General features: G+C 42.4%; 1 protein-coding gene and 1 long non-coding RNA gene across 2 annotated transcripts in view; one reads left to right on the top strand and one right to left on the bottom strand.

Annotated features, from left to right (window-relative positions):
• Positions 1 to 13,898, bottom strand: part of PDLIM3 (PDZ and LIM domain 3) — a 214,851-nt gene that overhangs the window by 51,634 nt on the left and 149,319 nt on the right. The gene's annotated exons all lie outside the window — the stretch shown is intronic.
• On the top strand, positions 6,148 to 10,805 carry LOC126955729 (uncharacterized). The gene is made up of 3 exons (XR_007726055.1): positions 6,148 to 6,593; positions 7,671 to 8,058; positions 10,114 to 10,805. It is a non-coding gene; the product is annotated as an uncharacterized LOC126955729 (long non-coding RNA).

Genomic DNA, 13,898 nt, shown 5'->3' with positions numbered 1-13,898 from the left:
GATATCTTCGGCCGTTCAACAGAAATGGTCAGGTACTTAATCTGCTTTCTTCTAGGTCTTCTGCCTCTTTGCAAATTCATGGTTGCAAAATGATGCCTGGAGTCAGGGCAACACCCAGTGGCCTCCGTGGCTGGAAGGCAGAGAGACAAGCTGATGGAGGGGAACATCCATCTTCTCCATCAGTGGTATTGGGCTGAAACTCTTGCGTTACTCTCCATTATGAGAGGATAATGAAGGGATTGACTGAATGCCATACACAGGGCACCTTACTTGAAGGTCTCTGTGTCTGCCCTCAAGAGTCCTCTCTGACTAGATTCCATGTATTTCTGTTTATGCATGGGAAACTTCTGCAATTGCCATGAGGATTTGTATATGGATGTTCGTGATTCTAGGGGGATTTGTTGCAAAGCACCACCTCTAGAGTGGGTTCTGTCTCTCTCCTGACCCCAGGGTGATGCCTTCATGACGAAGTGACACTTTTTCCTAGAACATTCACTCATTGTCTCCTTACTCATGAACCTGCTGCTCTGAGGGTAAAATTTTGGTTCTCAGTTCTTAAAAGCATTTTCTTCAATGTTTCTGTCCTGTGCTTTTGAGCAGAACCACATCTGGTTCTGAGCCGTCATAGGGAGTGCCCCTGCATATGGAGGGAGTGTTTGTCAGTGCCTGCCCTTCAGGATTGGAGGGGAGCTGCTGGGAAAATGACAGCGTTCCAGAGCCAGAGAGAAGTTTACTTAGAAAGTTGCCAAACAGCTTTAGAAAAAAAATAAATAAATAAAAATAAAATAGGGCAGGCCTTGTGGCTCACACCTGTAATTCCAACACTCTGGGAGGCCAAGGTGGTAGGACTACTTAAGTCCAGGAGTTTGAGATCAGCTTAGGCAACATAGTGAAATCCCTGCTCTACAAAAAGTGGAAAAAAATTAGCTGGGTGTGGTGGTGCCTGCTTATAGTCTCAGCTACTCTGGAGGCTGAGGTGGGAAGATTGCTTGGGCTCATGAGGTCAAGGCTGAAGTGAGCTGGATTGCAGTCTAGCCTGGGCAACAGAGTGAGACCCCATATCAAAAAAAATGAAGAAAAATAATATTTAGCAAGGATAAAACAGTATTAGCTCATCAGCACTAGTGATAGTGAAGCATGTTGATGAAAAAAGCAAACTCTGTAAAACATGTGAAGAGGTTTATTCTGAACCAGTAGGAGTGACCAGAAATTACGGGCAAAGACATAAATTCATACATGGAAGGTGCACATGGGTTCAGCCTAAAGAGGCAGGATATCTTGAAGAGGCGGAGACTTATAGGTTATAGGTGGAGTCAGTGATTTTCTAATTGGCAATTGATTGAGTTGGCAATTGGCTGAGTTAAGCTTTGTCTAAAGGCTCGAAGACAGCAGAAAGAAATGCTTAGTTAAGATAAGGAGGTTATGGAAGCCAAGGTTCTTGTCATGTAGATGAAGCCTCCAAGTAGCAGCCTTCAGAGAGAATAGATGGCAAATGTCCCTTTTAGGGCCTTAGCATTTCAGACTCTTAGTTAATCTCTCCTATATCTGGGAAATCCTCTGGCTGGGAAAGGCCTGACTGCATAAATGGAGATTCTTTCCAGATGCAAATTTCCCCCTCGAAAGATGGCTTTGCAGGACCATTTCAAAATGTCCAATAAAGATATGTTGGGGGAAAGTATTTTTATTTTCTTCAGAGCCTGTCTGCCACGTGGTGCTATACCAGAGTCCGGTTGGAATTTGGCATCTTAATGCCACAAAGAGTCTTCTTTAAGTCTTAAGATCTGTATTTTAAGGTTCATGCTGGTCAGTTTTCCCTAAACTCCAAAAGGCCGGGGAGGGGGTAAGACCAAGTATGCCAGACGAAGTATGCCGGATGAAGTATGCCTATAGCCTTCTTTCCTGTCGTGGGCAGGAAATCGGTTTCTCAGGTTCCTCCAGGGTTCTCTTGGCCCTGGAGGGGGTCTGTTCAGTCTGTTGAGGGGTTAGGATGAACATAAGCTTTCTAAGGATTCAGGTGCTCCTTGGTGTGTTTTGTGTTAGCTGCTTAGAGAAGAGCATGTGAGTCCAGAATGGAGCCTAGTTAGTGATGGATACAGACACAAGGGGCATTGGTGATAGAAATATGTCACCCAGTGCCTTACAGTGTCACCGAACACTGACCTCGGCCTCTGGTGATGAGCAAGGAATGGCTGCGTGAAAGGCTGCTGAAATTCTTTGCTTTGCTTTTGCTAATAAAAATCATATTTAAAGTGTCCTAGATATGTAAAAAGATTCTATGGGGAATTGTTTCATAATAAAAAGAATGGTGATCACATGCAAACATTCCTAATTTATTAACTACGATTTTATAATCAACATTATTGAGGTATAATTTACATACAGTAAAAGGCATCCATTTACAGTGCACAATTCAGTTTATTTGAAGTGTTCAATTAGCTGAGTTTTGTACACACCCATGAAGTCACTGCCAAAATTGAAGAAACAGAATATTTCCATTTACCCTTGAGAGTTTTCTTCTGTCCTATTGAAGTTTTTATCTCTGTCCCTGACCTCATGCAACCACTGATCTTGACTCATCTGCTTTTTGTCACTGTGGACTTAGTTGCATTTTCTAGACTTTTACAAGTAGTATGCAGTATAGACTCTTTGTGTCTGACTTTTAAAATCTATCATAATGATTTTAAGAGTCACCCGTGTGGTTGCATGTATCAGCTGTCCACACCCCTGACTCTTTCACCATGCTTTTTTCTTCTGTTAAGTACTATTCTTTCATATGACTATAACACAGTTTGTTTATCCATACCTATTGATGAGCATCTGGATTGTTTTAGTTTTTAGTTATTTTGAGTAATGCTTCTGTGAACGTTCATGTACAAGTCTCTGTGTAGATTTATATTTTCATTTATTTGGGGTAAATACCTAGGAGTAGACTGACTGGATCCTATGGAAGGTATATGTTTATCTTTTTTTTTTTTTTTGAGACGGAGTCTTACTGTTGCCCAGGCTGCAGTGCAGTGGTGCGATTTCTGCTCACTGCCACGTCCCCCTCCTGGTTCAAGCGATTCTTCTGCTTCAGCCTCCCAAGTAGCTGGTATTACAGGCACACACCACCACGCCCAGCTAATTTTTGTATCTTTAGTATCTTTTGTATCTTTAGTTTCACTATGTTGGCCAGGCTAGTCTTGAACTCCTGACCTCAAGTGATCCACCCTCCTCAGCCTCACAAAGTGTTGAAATTACAGGTGTGAGCCACTGCACCCGGCCATATGTTTTCCTTTTTAAGAGACTGCCGTAGAATTTTTCTAAATGGTTGCACCATTTTGCACCCTCACTGGCAGTGTATGAGAGTTCTAGTTGCTCCACATCCTTGCCAACATTTTGCATTGTCAATTTTAAGAAAAGTGTAAATTCATGCAAATTGATGGTTCAAATATATATAATTATGTATATTACTAATAATACTGGAGAATTTTTGTTTTTTAGTGACTGAAGAAGTTTTTGAATTTCCCCTTTTCTTATGTCATGTTAAATCGAACACTTAGGAAAGTAAATTTGAATTCTTAAAGTCATAAGGACCTTTTATCCTATTATAGCTGTGGTTAACGAAATACACCACTTTTAGTATCCTGGCAGGGAAAACTTTATTTCTTAAATATCTAAATTACAACTAGGGAGAAAAAAGAAAAGGAAAAAACATTGATTAAAAGTTGTATAGAGGGTGAAACCCCGTCTCTACTAAAAAATACAAAAAACTTAGCTGGGCGCGATGGCCAGCGCCTGTGGTCCCAGCTACTCGGGAGGCTGAGGCAGGAGAATGGCGGGAACCCGGGAGGCGGAGCTTGCAGTGAGCCAAGATCGCGCCACTGCACTCCAGCCTGGGCGACACAGTGAGACTCTGTCTCAAAAAAAAAAAAAAAAAAGTTGTATAGAGGAGGCAGCTTAGGTTGGAATGCGGTAATTTCCACCAGAGTCCTAATTATGTATGGTTGTGTTGCTGCTCTCAAACCATAGCACTGCTTATAGGTTTCACAGGCTGGCACCAAGCTGAACCACACCACTCTTGCTAAAACCTCTATGACGCTTTCTCCAATTTTTCATTCTCCACTGTGACTTACTCTGGGCATTGTAACAGAGTCTTCCAGAGGACTGAGGGTCCTGAGAAGTTGACAGTGGCTGTGACCGATTCTCTAGTTTGCCTGGAGGCCCCGTTGTTGCCCGTGACTGCCTGGTCTGTGAAGTTATCAGCAAACAAAGCAGCGGCCATGGGGTGGAGGGGAAGGCTGGGGAGAAGGAAGGCATGGTTGGGGTGGTCACCGAAACACCATCTGGCTCTAGCAAGGTCACGGGGAAGTTTTGAGTGCAGCTCCAGCAGGACTTTAAGAATGTGTGGGGCTCCCCTGTAAGGTGAATGAATGTGCAAGAGTGGAGAGAGAAGGAGACACAAGGAAGAGAGTGAGAAAAAAAAAGAAAGAAAAACTTTATGACCAAAGAAAAGAGTTTTTTTCAAAAATGAAAATGATATGCAGCAATTTCTTTTTTTGTTTGTTTGTTTGTTCTAAGGAGAGAAAAGTTTATTAGGCAAGAAAGAAGGAAGAAGAAAACAGCTTCTTCGTACAGAGACACAGCTCCTTCGCAGGGAGGGGGAATTCGAACAAAGAGAAAACCACCAGTTTCCCTTTTTTATAGTTAGAATAAAACATATTCACTGATAACCTCTGCATACTGTTGCAATCGCATTTTTGGAGCGGGAGTCCCAGCACCGTCGGAATGATCCATGGCACCTGGATGTTTCAGCCCATCAGTGCGTCCTCACCTAAAGCACAGCATGTGTGGGGTGGCAACTGGGTGAGGGGGAGAATGAGCCCTGGGGTTAGACCAGGAGCCTGCCTCTGAGGCTTTCTGACCTCGACCTCCCCTGGGCCTGTTCCATTATCTGTTGTGCTGCGGTGATAACGCCCGCATCACAGGGTTTCTGTGAAGATCAGAATGAGACAGTGGGCACTCTTAAAGCCTCTGTGTTCGTAATATATATTTTCACATTTGTCAGTTTGTTCATGAGAGTTCGGTTCTGAATAATCTCTCTTTATCGTCTGTCTTCAAGAGCGTGATGGGAATATAGGATTAGAAAAACATTTTTCTCTTGGGGATCTTTTACTTCTGTTGTTTTGACTATGAGCAGCCCTGATACTTGTAGACAGGCAGTGCTCGAAGGAGAAAGATCTTGGCTCACAAAAGTTTAATCCTTTCCGTTTAATGACTGTAGCTTAGCATATTTTAGTTATCATCATTTTGGGTTTCATACTATCTGGTCTCACAGAATTGCACCAAACCTGTCCTGCCCCCTGATAGTCTCCATAATTTTTTCGCCAGTAAACCCTGTAATGAGTTTTGTTACCAGGATGCCTGATGTTTCCATGACTACAAGTCCTGTTTTCCAAACTGGCTGTTCTCAGGCTGGCAAGAGTGAGCTGATTTCACTCCAGAAACATTTTAAACTTCCTGAAAGATTAAATGGCTATGAGCACTCCCACAGAGCCTCTGCAATGTTCTTTGTTAAGGTCAAGGTTCATGCTTTCTTTACCAATTTGATGATTTTTCTGTAATTCTCTGAGAGGTAACGTCCATCTGAAGCTATTCTGTAGCTGCCAGTCTAAAGCCCATTTTCCTACTGTCTCTCCTTCCTTCTAATGCTTCGATCTCCAGACACTTTGTCAGTGATTCTGGCTTCCAGAACGCCTACCTGTTCTAGGGGAACATGTAATCTGTGAACAGCCTTGGACATGCTTCCCATGGCGTTTGACACTCAAGGCTAAAAATAGCAAGATGAAGCCTGAAGCATTCTCCAAGGAAATGAAATCGAACCACGTAACTGGATTATTCTTGGTTATCTTGCAGATATCCGCGTGACCAGACGTCTACAAATGGTGGTGAGATCATTTCTCGTCGCCTTTTAATCTGTTGGCAACTCACTTCTGAAAACATCTTCAGAGTTTTTTCTTTTTTCCCCAGACCAAGGGCAGCCAGCAATTTTGAAACTTTGCATATTGGATTGTCATTGTGACTTCCACAAGTAATTTTGCAAAGTTCATTTTTCTTTCTTTCCTCATTTCAGGCGTTTTTTTTTTTTTTTTTTTTAAGAGGGGGTGGGGGTGGTTTTACTTTTTCACAGTGGTTGCTAAGAAAGAATCTTCTGTTTATAGGCTCCTAACAAATAGTGACAGCTGAAAGACAAATATGGTGCTGTGTTTGCAGGACGATGGAAGGGGGCCAGCAACCCGCAGCCTCCAGGCACACACACTCACAAGGAGGCCTTTGAGAGTGCTGCCTGGCATTGTGCGTCCACAGATTGCTTGAAATAATTTAAAAAGGTGTTTGCCTCATACTTTCAATGACAATTTATTTCCAGAGATCCACCAGCATTGTACAAATTGATAGGATTGTCAAGTTTTTTGTTTTTGTGTTTTTTTGTTTTTGAATCTCAAGGCTTTTGCTTAACAGTGGCTAAAACGCAGAAAGATTTGAATCTATTTTCACAACAGGATTCTTTGACCTTTGGGTCAGACGCTGGAGTGTCACAAACCAAGAAGCCAGGGGTAGGTTCGTTCACGTTCACCTTTCTTTCTTTGGGAGAATTTCCTCCATGCTAGTGTTGTCCCAGAGCAGGATGGTGGTGAATGGGCTGCAGTTTAGAAAACATTATGCTAAGAAAAGAGAAAGTGATGGTGTCTTTCTAAGGCCAGCATATAAATGGACATTTGGGTTCTTCGTTTCGTAATTTCAGTCTGAAGGAAATGGTTACCTGGGGTAACATAGAAGACCCTGAAATGATAACTACTGAAAAGGAGGCTCTAGTGGAGGTGGGCTGAGCATGTCGCCCTCGGCCAAGGATCACAGCACAAGGTCAGAGTAGCAGTGGGTGATGCCGTGCTGATGACGAGGGTGACACACAGACAGCCCAGTGGGCTCCAGGCACTCTTACAAGCACCTTTACGCTCATATCAGTACTCAACACAGCACTGGTGGGTAGGCATTGCTATGATCACGATTTACAAGGAAACGAATGGCAGAAATATCTTGTCCAAAATACACAGTACATGGTAAAGCTGTGGTTTGAATCCAGGTGGTTTGGTTCAGACCTGGTACTTAAAGCTCAGCACTATGCTCCCTCTCTTAGGATCCCAGTGCTTCTCAAAGCCTGAGATTTTGTTCTCTATTTCTTTTTTTTTTTTTTTTTTTTTTTTTTGAGATGGAGTCTCGCTCTGTCACCCAAGCTTGAGTACAGTGGTGCGATCTCGGCTCACTGCAACCTCTACCTCCCAGGTTCAAGTGATTCTCCGGCCTCAGCCTCCCAAGTAGCTGTGATTACAGGCAGGTGCCACCACATCTGGCTAATTTTTGCATTTTTAGTAGAGATGGGTTTTTGCCATGTTGGCCAGGCTGGTCTTGAAGTCCTGACTTCAGGGGATCCACTTGCCTTGGCCTCCCAAAGTGCTAGGATTACAGGCATGAGTCATTGGGCCTGGCTTTGTTCTCTATTTATCAACAGCACCTCGACTTTTGGGCAGACTGCCTGTCCCGAAAAGGGTTTTTCACTAACTTAGTAGGAGAGAATGCCTTTCCTGCCTCTTCTTTTCTCCTAACCCTTCTCTGAAAAATGTCTTTGTGTGTAGAATCCCGGAATGCCTGGAGGAAACACATGGAACTTCGATGTGAAAAGGACCTTAAAAGATTTAGTGTCAATGTTTTCAACACAACACACAACACGGAATCTGAACTTCCCCAATTCATCGTCACCATTCTGAATTTTCTTTTTTAACCCAGAAGTGTTGGATTGGTCATTTGGTTTGGGTTCTATGTCAGAAACCATTTGCAGACAAATGGCGAGGCAGGGCTCAGACAGTCCTCAGAGGGGACTTTTGTGAGAGTTTGATTCTGCTGGAGAGCTGAGACGCGCATTTGTCCACAGGAAACTGAAGAAGCAGGGTCACCGTTGCCTTCAAAATGAAATTCATACACGGTGTTGGCCAGGCTCCTCTTTGCCTTCTTATTCTCCAACAGGTGATTTTGCAAATGTGATTCTCTCTGTAATTCCTTCCTGCTCTTCTTCCTCTAGAAACTTCTAGTATAAATTTTCTCTTTTCCCAACTCAGAGATACTTTATATTCTCATTCAGAAACAAACTGGGAGAGTTAAATACTGAGAAAAACATACAAGTTTCTACAAACAAGAGACTACCCTGCACTGTTTGAGGCTGAGTGGAGATGTACTGTTCTTCTTATACTCACCTCTGTCATATGATTATTTCATAAAATGCACATGGTGTTACTTTAAAATAGAAATCTAATTAGACAGAACAAAACTGAAACTAATTTTAATATTTATTGAGCATAAGATGTACATGGCACGGATCTGAGGGTAGCCTTGGGAAGCCCCCACCTGGGCAGTGGGAGAGAGGTGGGATTGATAACATAGGAGAGATGAGATGCATGCAGGGGCTGGAATACAAGCCAACAAATGCTCTGTGTAGCAGCAAGATGATCTTCTTACTAGAGCACAGAGGAAGCAGTAGGGGGACGTGGTGGACACATCGGCGAAGAGTTCAATATTTCAGCTGAATTTTGAAGGATCCATTCACTTCTATGCTAGCGACCATGACAGGTGCAGAGCAGACGGTGGGGGAAAAAGGCCCAGGCTCACCCCCAGAGCAGACACAGAGCTGCTGAGAGGACCATGAGCTGGCCGAGGCCTGAGCTGGCAGGAGGAGACTGCCGTGGGCAGTGATCTTCATGGCTGGAGGCACAGTTGAGCTCCAGTGTTGGCAGCAGGAGGAGCCATCGTTCGCCAAGAGTCCAGTCAAGACGAGTCGTCCTTGAGGGGCACTGGCCCAGAGACCAGGGTCGTCAGGCCACACCCTGCAGGGGCCAGCATGGAAGGCAGCCCACACTCCCACCACTGCTAGGAGGACTCCCCCGGTTTCCCCTATCCCCAGACCATCTTGGGAAGGAAGAAGGAAGGGGAGAACTCATCTATTAGCGAGTGTACTTGGAGCTTGATGAGTGTTTACCAAAATTAAATTGTCTTAAACTGGAAAAATCTGAGATAATATTGATTACTGAATTTCAGTGAAAGTAAAATTTTACTGCCACCACCCAGCGGGGAGTTCACAGGGACAATTGAGCAGGTTCCATAGTGTATGATTCTATTTGTATGAAATATCTAAAGCAGGCAAATCCACAGAGACAGAAAGTTGATTAGTGGTTGCCAGGGGCTGGGTGAAGGAGGAGGACAGTAACTGCTAATGGGCACAGGGCTTTTTTTTTTTTTTTGGTGATAAAAATGTTCTAGAATTAGATAATGGTGATGACTGCACAACTTTGCAAATATACTAAAAACCACTCAGTTGTACACGTTATAGGGGTATGGTCTGTGAATTGTATCTCAGTAAACAAATGCAAAAAGATTAGATTGGTTCAACAAAACAAGGAAGCTACAATTTTTTTCATGCATTTGAGTAGCAGTATGAGTAAAGTCTCATACTGCTAGCTGATAATCATTAATGATTAATGATTAATGATAATCATTAATAAAACATTGATTTTCCAAATATCTTAATCTGATACCTTGTTGGATAATAGTCTATACCTAGCTTTACATTATTTCTACTAAAATAAACTTCAGACAGAACTCAACTGGTAATCAATTCAACTCAAGTAGCACTTGAAGCAAAAAAGTACTTATAGACAACTATGGAAATATAAAGCAACACACAAAGTGTGCAAACCCAATGTGAGGTGACACATGGCCATCTGGGTGCTTTCAGTTAAGTCAGTACTTTGCCTTTTTATTTCTTTCATGCTTTGAAGATAAGAAATGAAAAACTATGTTTTGTAACTCAGAGCTTGTTACACACACACACATTGTACTTCGTACTGCCATTAAAATTTGTATTCAGTACAAATTTTTGAATTTTGAAAATTTTCTTTCTTTACTTTCAGGTCTATTAATATTGTTATAACAGTAAACTTGTAAGTGGAAAATATATTACTGTTACTCTGTTTTAAGAACAAGACTAAATGTGAGCCGTTTCTTTTACTGTTTCTATCATTCCTGCAGTTGGCCTGGCTGGAAACCTCGTAGTCACCACCGACTCCACCACTTCCTTCAATCCCTAAAACCAACCAGTGGCCAAGTCTTGCTGATTTTATTTTTGTAACGTCTGTCACGTGTATTCCCGCTCCTGCTGCCCTGATCTGGTCAATCGCTTCTCCGCACCCGGACTAGGATCACCTCTGGCTCTTGGCTTCCATCTTGCTCCTTTGGAATCCCCCAGAACCATCTTCCGAAAGCTTCCTGCTGCCCAGGTCACCTCCCGCATGCTCTCCCACTGCGTGTCACTCGATCGAACCATTGTTTCCTTCTGCACCAAAGTTTATTTTCTTTACAGAGCTATATCATTTCCAATACGTCTTTCTTTTCATAATTCTATCTTGTTTTTGTCAACTAGAGAGTTTATGATTTTAAAATCCTTTTTAGAAGAATCGTCCTTTTTCTTGAAGCTTCTTGATCATTTACTGCTCACATTCCCTATAGTGTGGTTATCTCTGTTAGCTGCCTGAAATCCTTTCCGGAACAAGATGGCGTTTGGTGTCTTGATTATTGATCTTGGTGTCCTGTAAGTTTCACGCCCAGGGCGGGAAGCTGGGGTGCATCAGAACTGCTGCTCTCTGAAGCAACTTGAATACTTAGAGAAATGTCATATATTACAAATAAAAATCCACAAGGTATTTTAATTCTTATCTCTCGATTTTTTTTCTATATTTTGCACTCTGGTTTCTTTTAATTCTCTTCTTTCTTTCAGCATCCTCCAAGTCTTTGTTCAAAGCCTTCTCCCTTTCCTGATGTCTCTCTGTTTTAGTTAGGTATACATTTCGGCTGCCTCTTTTTCTTATATAATTTTATAATGAAGACAAGGTCTTAGGATAATTTTATTTTTTTTATTTTTTATTTTTTTTTTAGAGAAAGTGTCTTGCTCTGTCTTTCAGGCTGGAGGGCAGTGGTGCAACCATAGCTCACTGTAACCTCAACTCCTGGGCTCAAGCACCTCAGCCTCTTGTCAGCTGGGACTACAGACATGTGCCACCCGCCTAATTTTTTATTTATTTATTTTTTTGTAGAGATGGGGCCTCGACATGTTGCCCAGACTGGTCTCGGACTCTTAGGCTCAAAGGATCCTACTGCCTCTGCCTCCCAAAGACCTGGGATTATAAGCATGAGCCACGCGGCTCTTTATTTTGCTTTCATGAGTCGAAAACATTTGTCTCTTCTCCCTTAGCATTCATCTAAGTATATATTTTATAGGAGAAAGGCCAAGGGGAAGACCAGGGTGATGTTCAATGTTAATATACTGTGTTTCAGAAAAGGAATGACATAAGCTCTTGTCTTGAGAAGGAATCCCTAGAACCGTTTATCAAATTAATCACTGAGCATAAGGGGCTCTGTTCAGAGAGGGGTTTTCATAAAGCCAAGGAGACCCTGCATACCTGGCTGGAGAGGGAGGAAGGGATTGAGGACAGAGTGGAAGTAAGGAAAGGCCTGGTCAGCTTCTAGTCCTGGGAATGGCAGGAAGATGGAGAAGGAGAGGAAGGGTGCAAAGTGAGGTTCCTTTTGACTTCCTCTCTGGAGGCCTTGCTTCAGAGTTATTCCAAGAGCAGTCTACACCTCAGGCACATCACAGCGAGCTGGGCAGCCGGTGTGGTCAGGCAGGAAGAGGGTTCTGGGGCTCAGCTTTCCAGGGTGCCCTCGACGTTGACAGGATAGAGATGCAGAGTTGAGAAGCGAAGGATCGACAGCGTGCACAGAGTGGCGAGGGGAGCTGACCGCACAGCAGAGCCTGGGTGCCAGGCTGGGCCAGAGGCTGGAGGAAGGGCATGGCAGATATTCTGGAGTTTGTAGCCTGTGGGAGCTGACATGAGGCTGAGTCAGCAGGAAGTGATAATCCTGCCCAGACCCAAAGAGATCAGATTACCAGCGACACCAGCCTCAGGTTTCAGCCTTGAACGCCAGGAAATACCCAGGGAACAGGGTACACAGCCCTGGAGACCAGAAGAGGTAGAGGACGCCATGCACAAGAACCCCGGTTTTCCCACCACCATAAGATGTTAACTGCTCCCACTCACCCGGGGACTATCTTGGGAAGGAAGCGGAGGAGGGGAGACTATTCGGAGAGACCAAGCATTTTTATCCTGATGAGTGATTTTTTCCTAATAGACTGCTTCCATCTTTGCAACGGATTACACTAAAAACGATTAGACTTTTGGTTAATTTTATCTCTCTATATAAATGTCAGTTATATATAATATATCTGCACACATATGCTATATATTTATATTTATCATATATAGAAGAAATTGCATACTTTAGACTGATATGTGTGTAAATTATTTAATTTCACTACAACATTTTTGTTATATTAAAAGAAATACATCTTAGTTGTAAAATGCTTGAAAAATAAAAGTATCCATAAATCACTGAAGATATGACTACAGTCAACATTTTTGTGAATAATTTTCAAGTCTTATACCAGTGTATTTGTATTTATTAAGTAGAACCTTAAGAAATTCCTGAGATTTTACTGTTTCTGACTTATAAAATTAGAGATTTCATAGAGTCAACCTAATACATCTGGTCTAGGGGCACACAACATGCACACATGTACACATACGTGTACACCTATGTTCTAGGTGCATATGTATAGCTGTAAAAATGGATATTCTTCCTTTCAAAAATGAGATTATACTGTCTTATAACTTTTTTTAAAATTTAGCAATGTGTTGTGAACATCTTTATATATCATTAAATATTTTTCCATGAGGTCCTTTTTAAGTGATTACATGGTATTTCACAGTAAAAAGTGCCATAATGTGTTTATTAGATAAATAATATCTAAATGCCTGTTAGATATTTAGATTTTTAATAATTATTTGATGTTATAAATAACATGGTAATACATAAACTTACAGCTAAATATTTGAACACATTGAGAATTATTCGTGTCTTGGGGATTTGGTGTACAGATTATTTTGTCACACAGGTAATAAGCATACACCATATGTAGTTTCTTGTATTTATCAATTTACATTCTCTTAACACGATACAGAGGCGAATCTTCGACTGGCTGCCAACTTGCTAGGTGAAAAACTGTAGCTGATTTTACTTTTGGTTCCTGGGTTTGAATAATTATTCATGTACTTAATAGTTCTGTTTTCTTCATCTGTGTCTTTTTTTTTTTTTTTTAATCATCTCTTCATGACCTTTGTTTTGTGCTGGGCTCATATTGAACCTGCCTATATGGGAAGCTGAGCTCACAGTCTGGCCCCTCATCATGAATTTTCATGCAGATTTCTAGCCTCCAAACCTTCTGTTTCTTTGAAATCCACATTTGATTTGTCATTCAGTCTGCTGCTGTTTTTACTGAACTATTGTTTCATGGACAGTTGAGAAATGGAAGGACCTTGATGGTTAGTTGATGTCCTTCATTTCACCAACAAGGATATTGACATGGGGCCATGGTAGTAACTTTCTCAGGGTCACGGGTCGTGTGAAGGTGTAGTGCTGGGCCCTGGGCTCCTGGTCTGGTTGTGTATCCGTCACCCCTCGTCCTGGGAGGGTTCCTGAGGCTAGGTCTCTGTCGGGGAGCCATCCAAATAAACGCTGGCTGGTCGTGCTTAACCAAGTTTTCTGCTCTGTTGCTTTTCTGTTTCTGACTTCTGTGTGTGTGGTCTTTTTTTTTTTTTTTGACAGAGTCTTGCTCTCTCGCCAGGCTGGAGTGCAGTGGGGCCATCTCGGCTCACTGCAACCTCCGACTCCGTGGTTCAAGCCTCCGTGGTTCAAGCGATTCT

Source organism: Macaca thibetana, chromosome 5 (assembly GCF_024542745.1).
Source record: "Macaca thibetana thibetana isolate TM-01 chromosome 5, ASM2454274v1, whole genome shotgun sequence".
Classification (NCBI taxonomy): Eukaryota; Metazoa; Chordata; class Mammalia; order Primates; family Cercopithecidae; genus Macaca; species Macaca thibetana.
The sequence above is the reverse complement of the archived record's forward strand: the minus strand, read 5'-3'. Positions and strand labels throughout refer to the sequence as shown.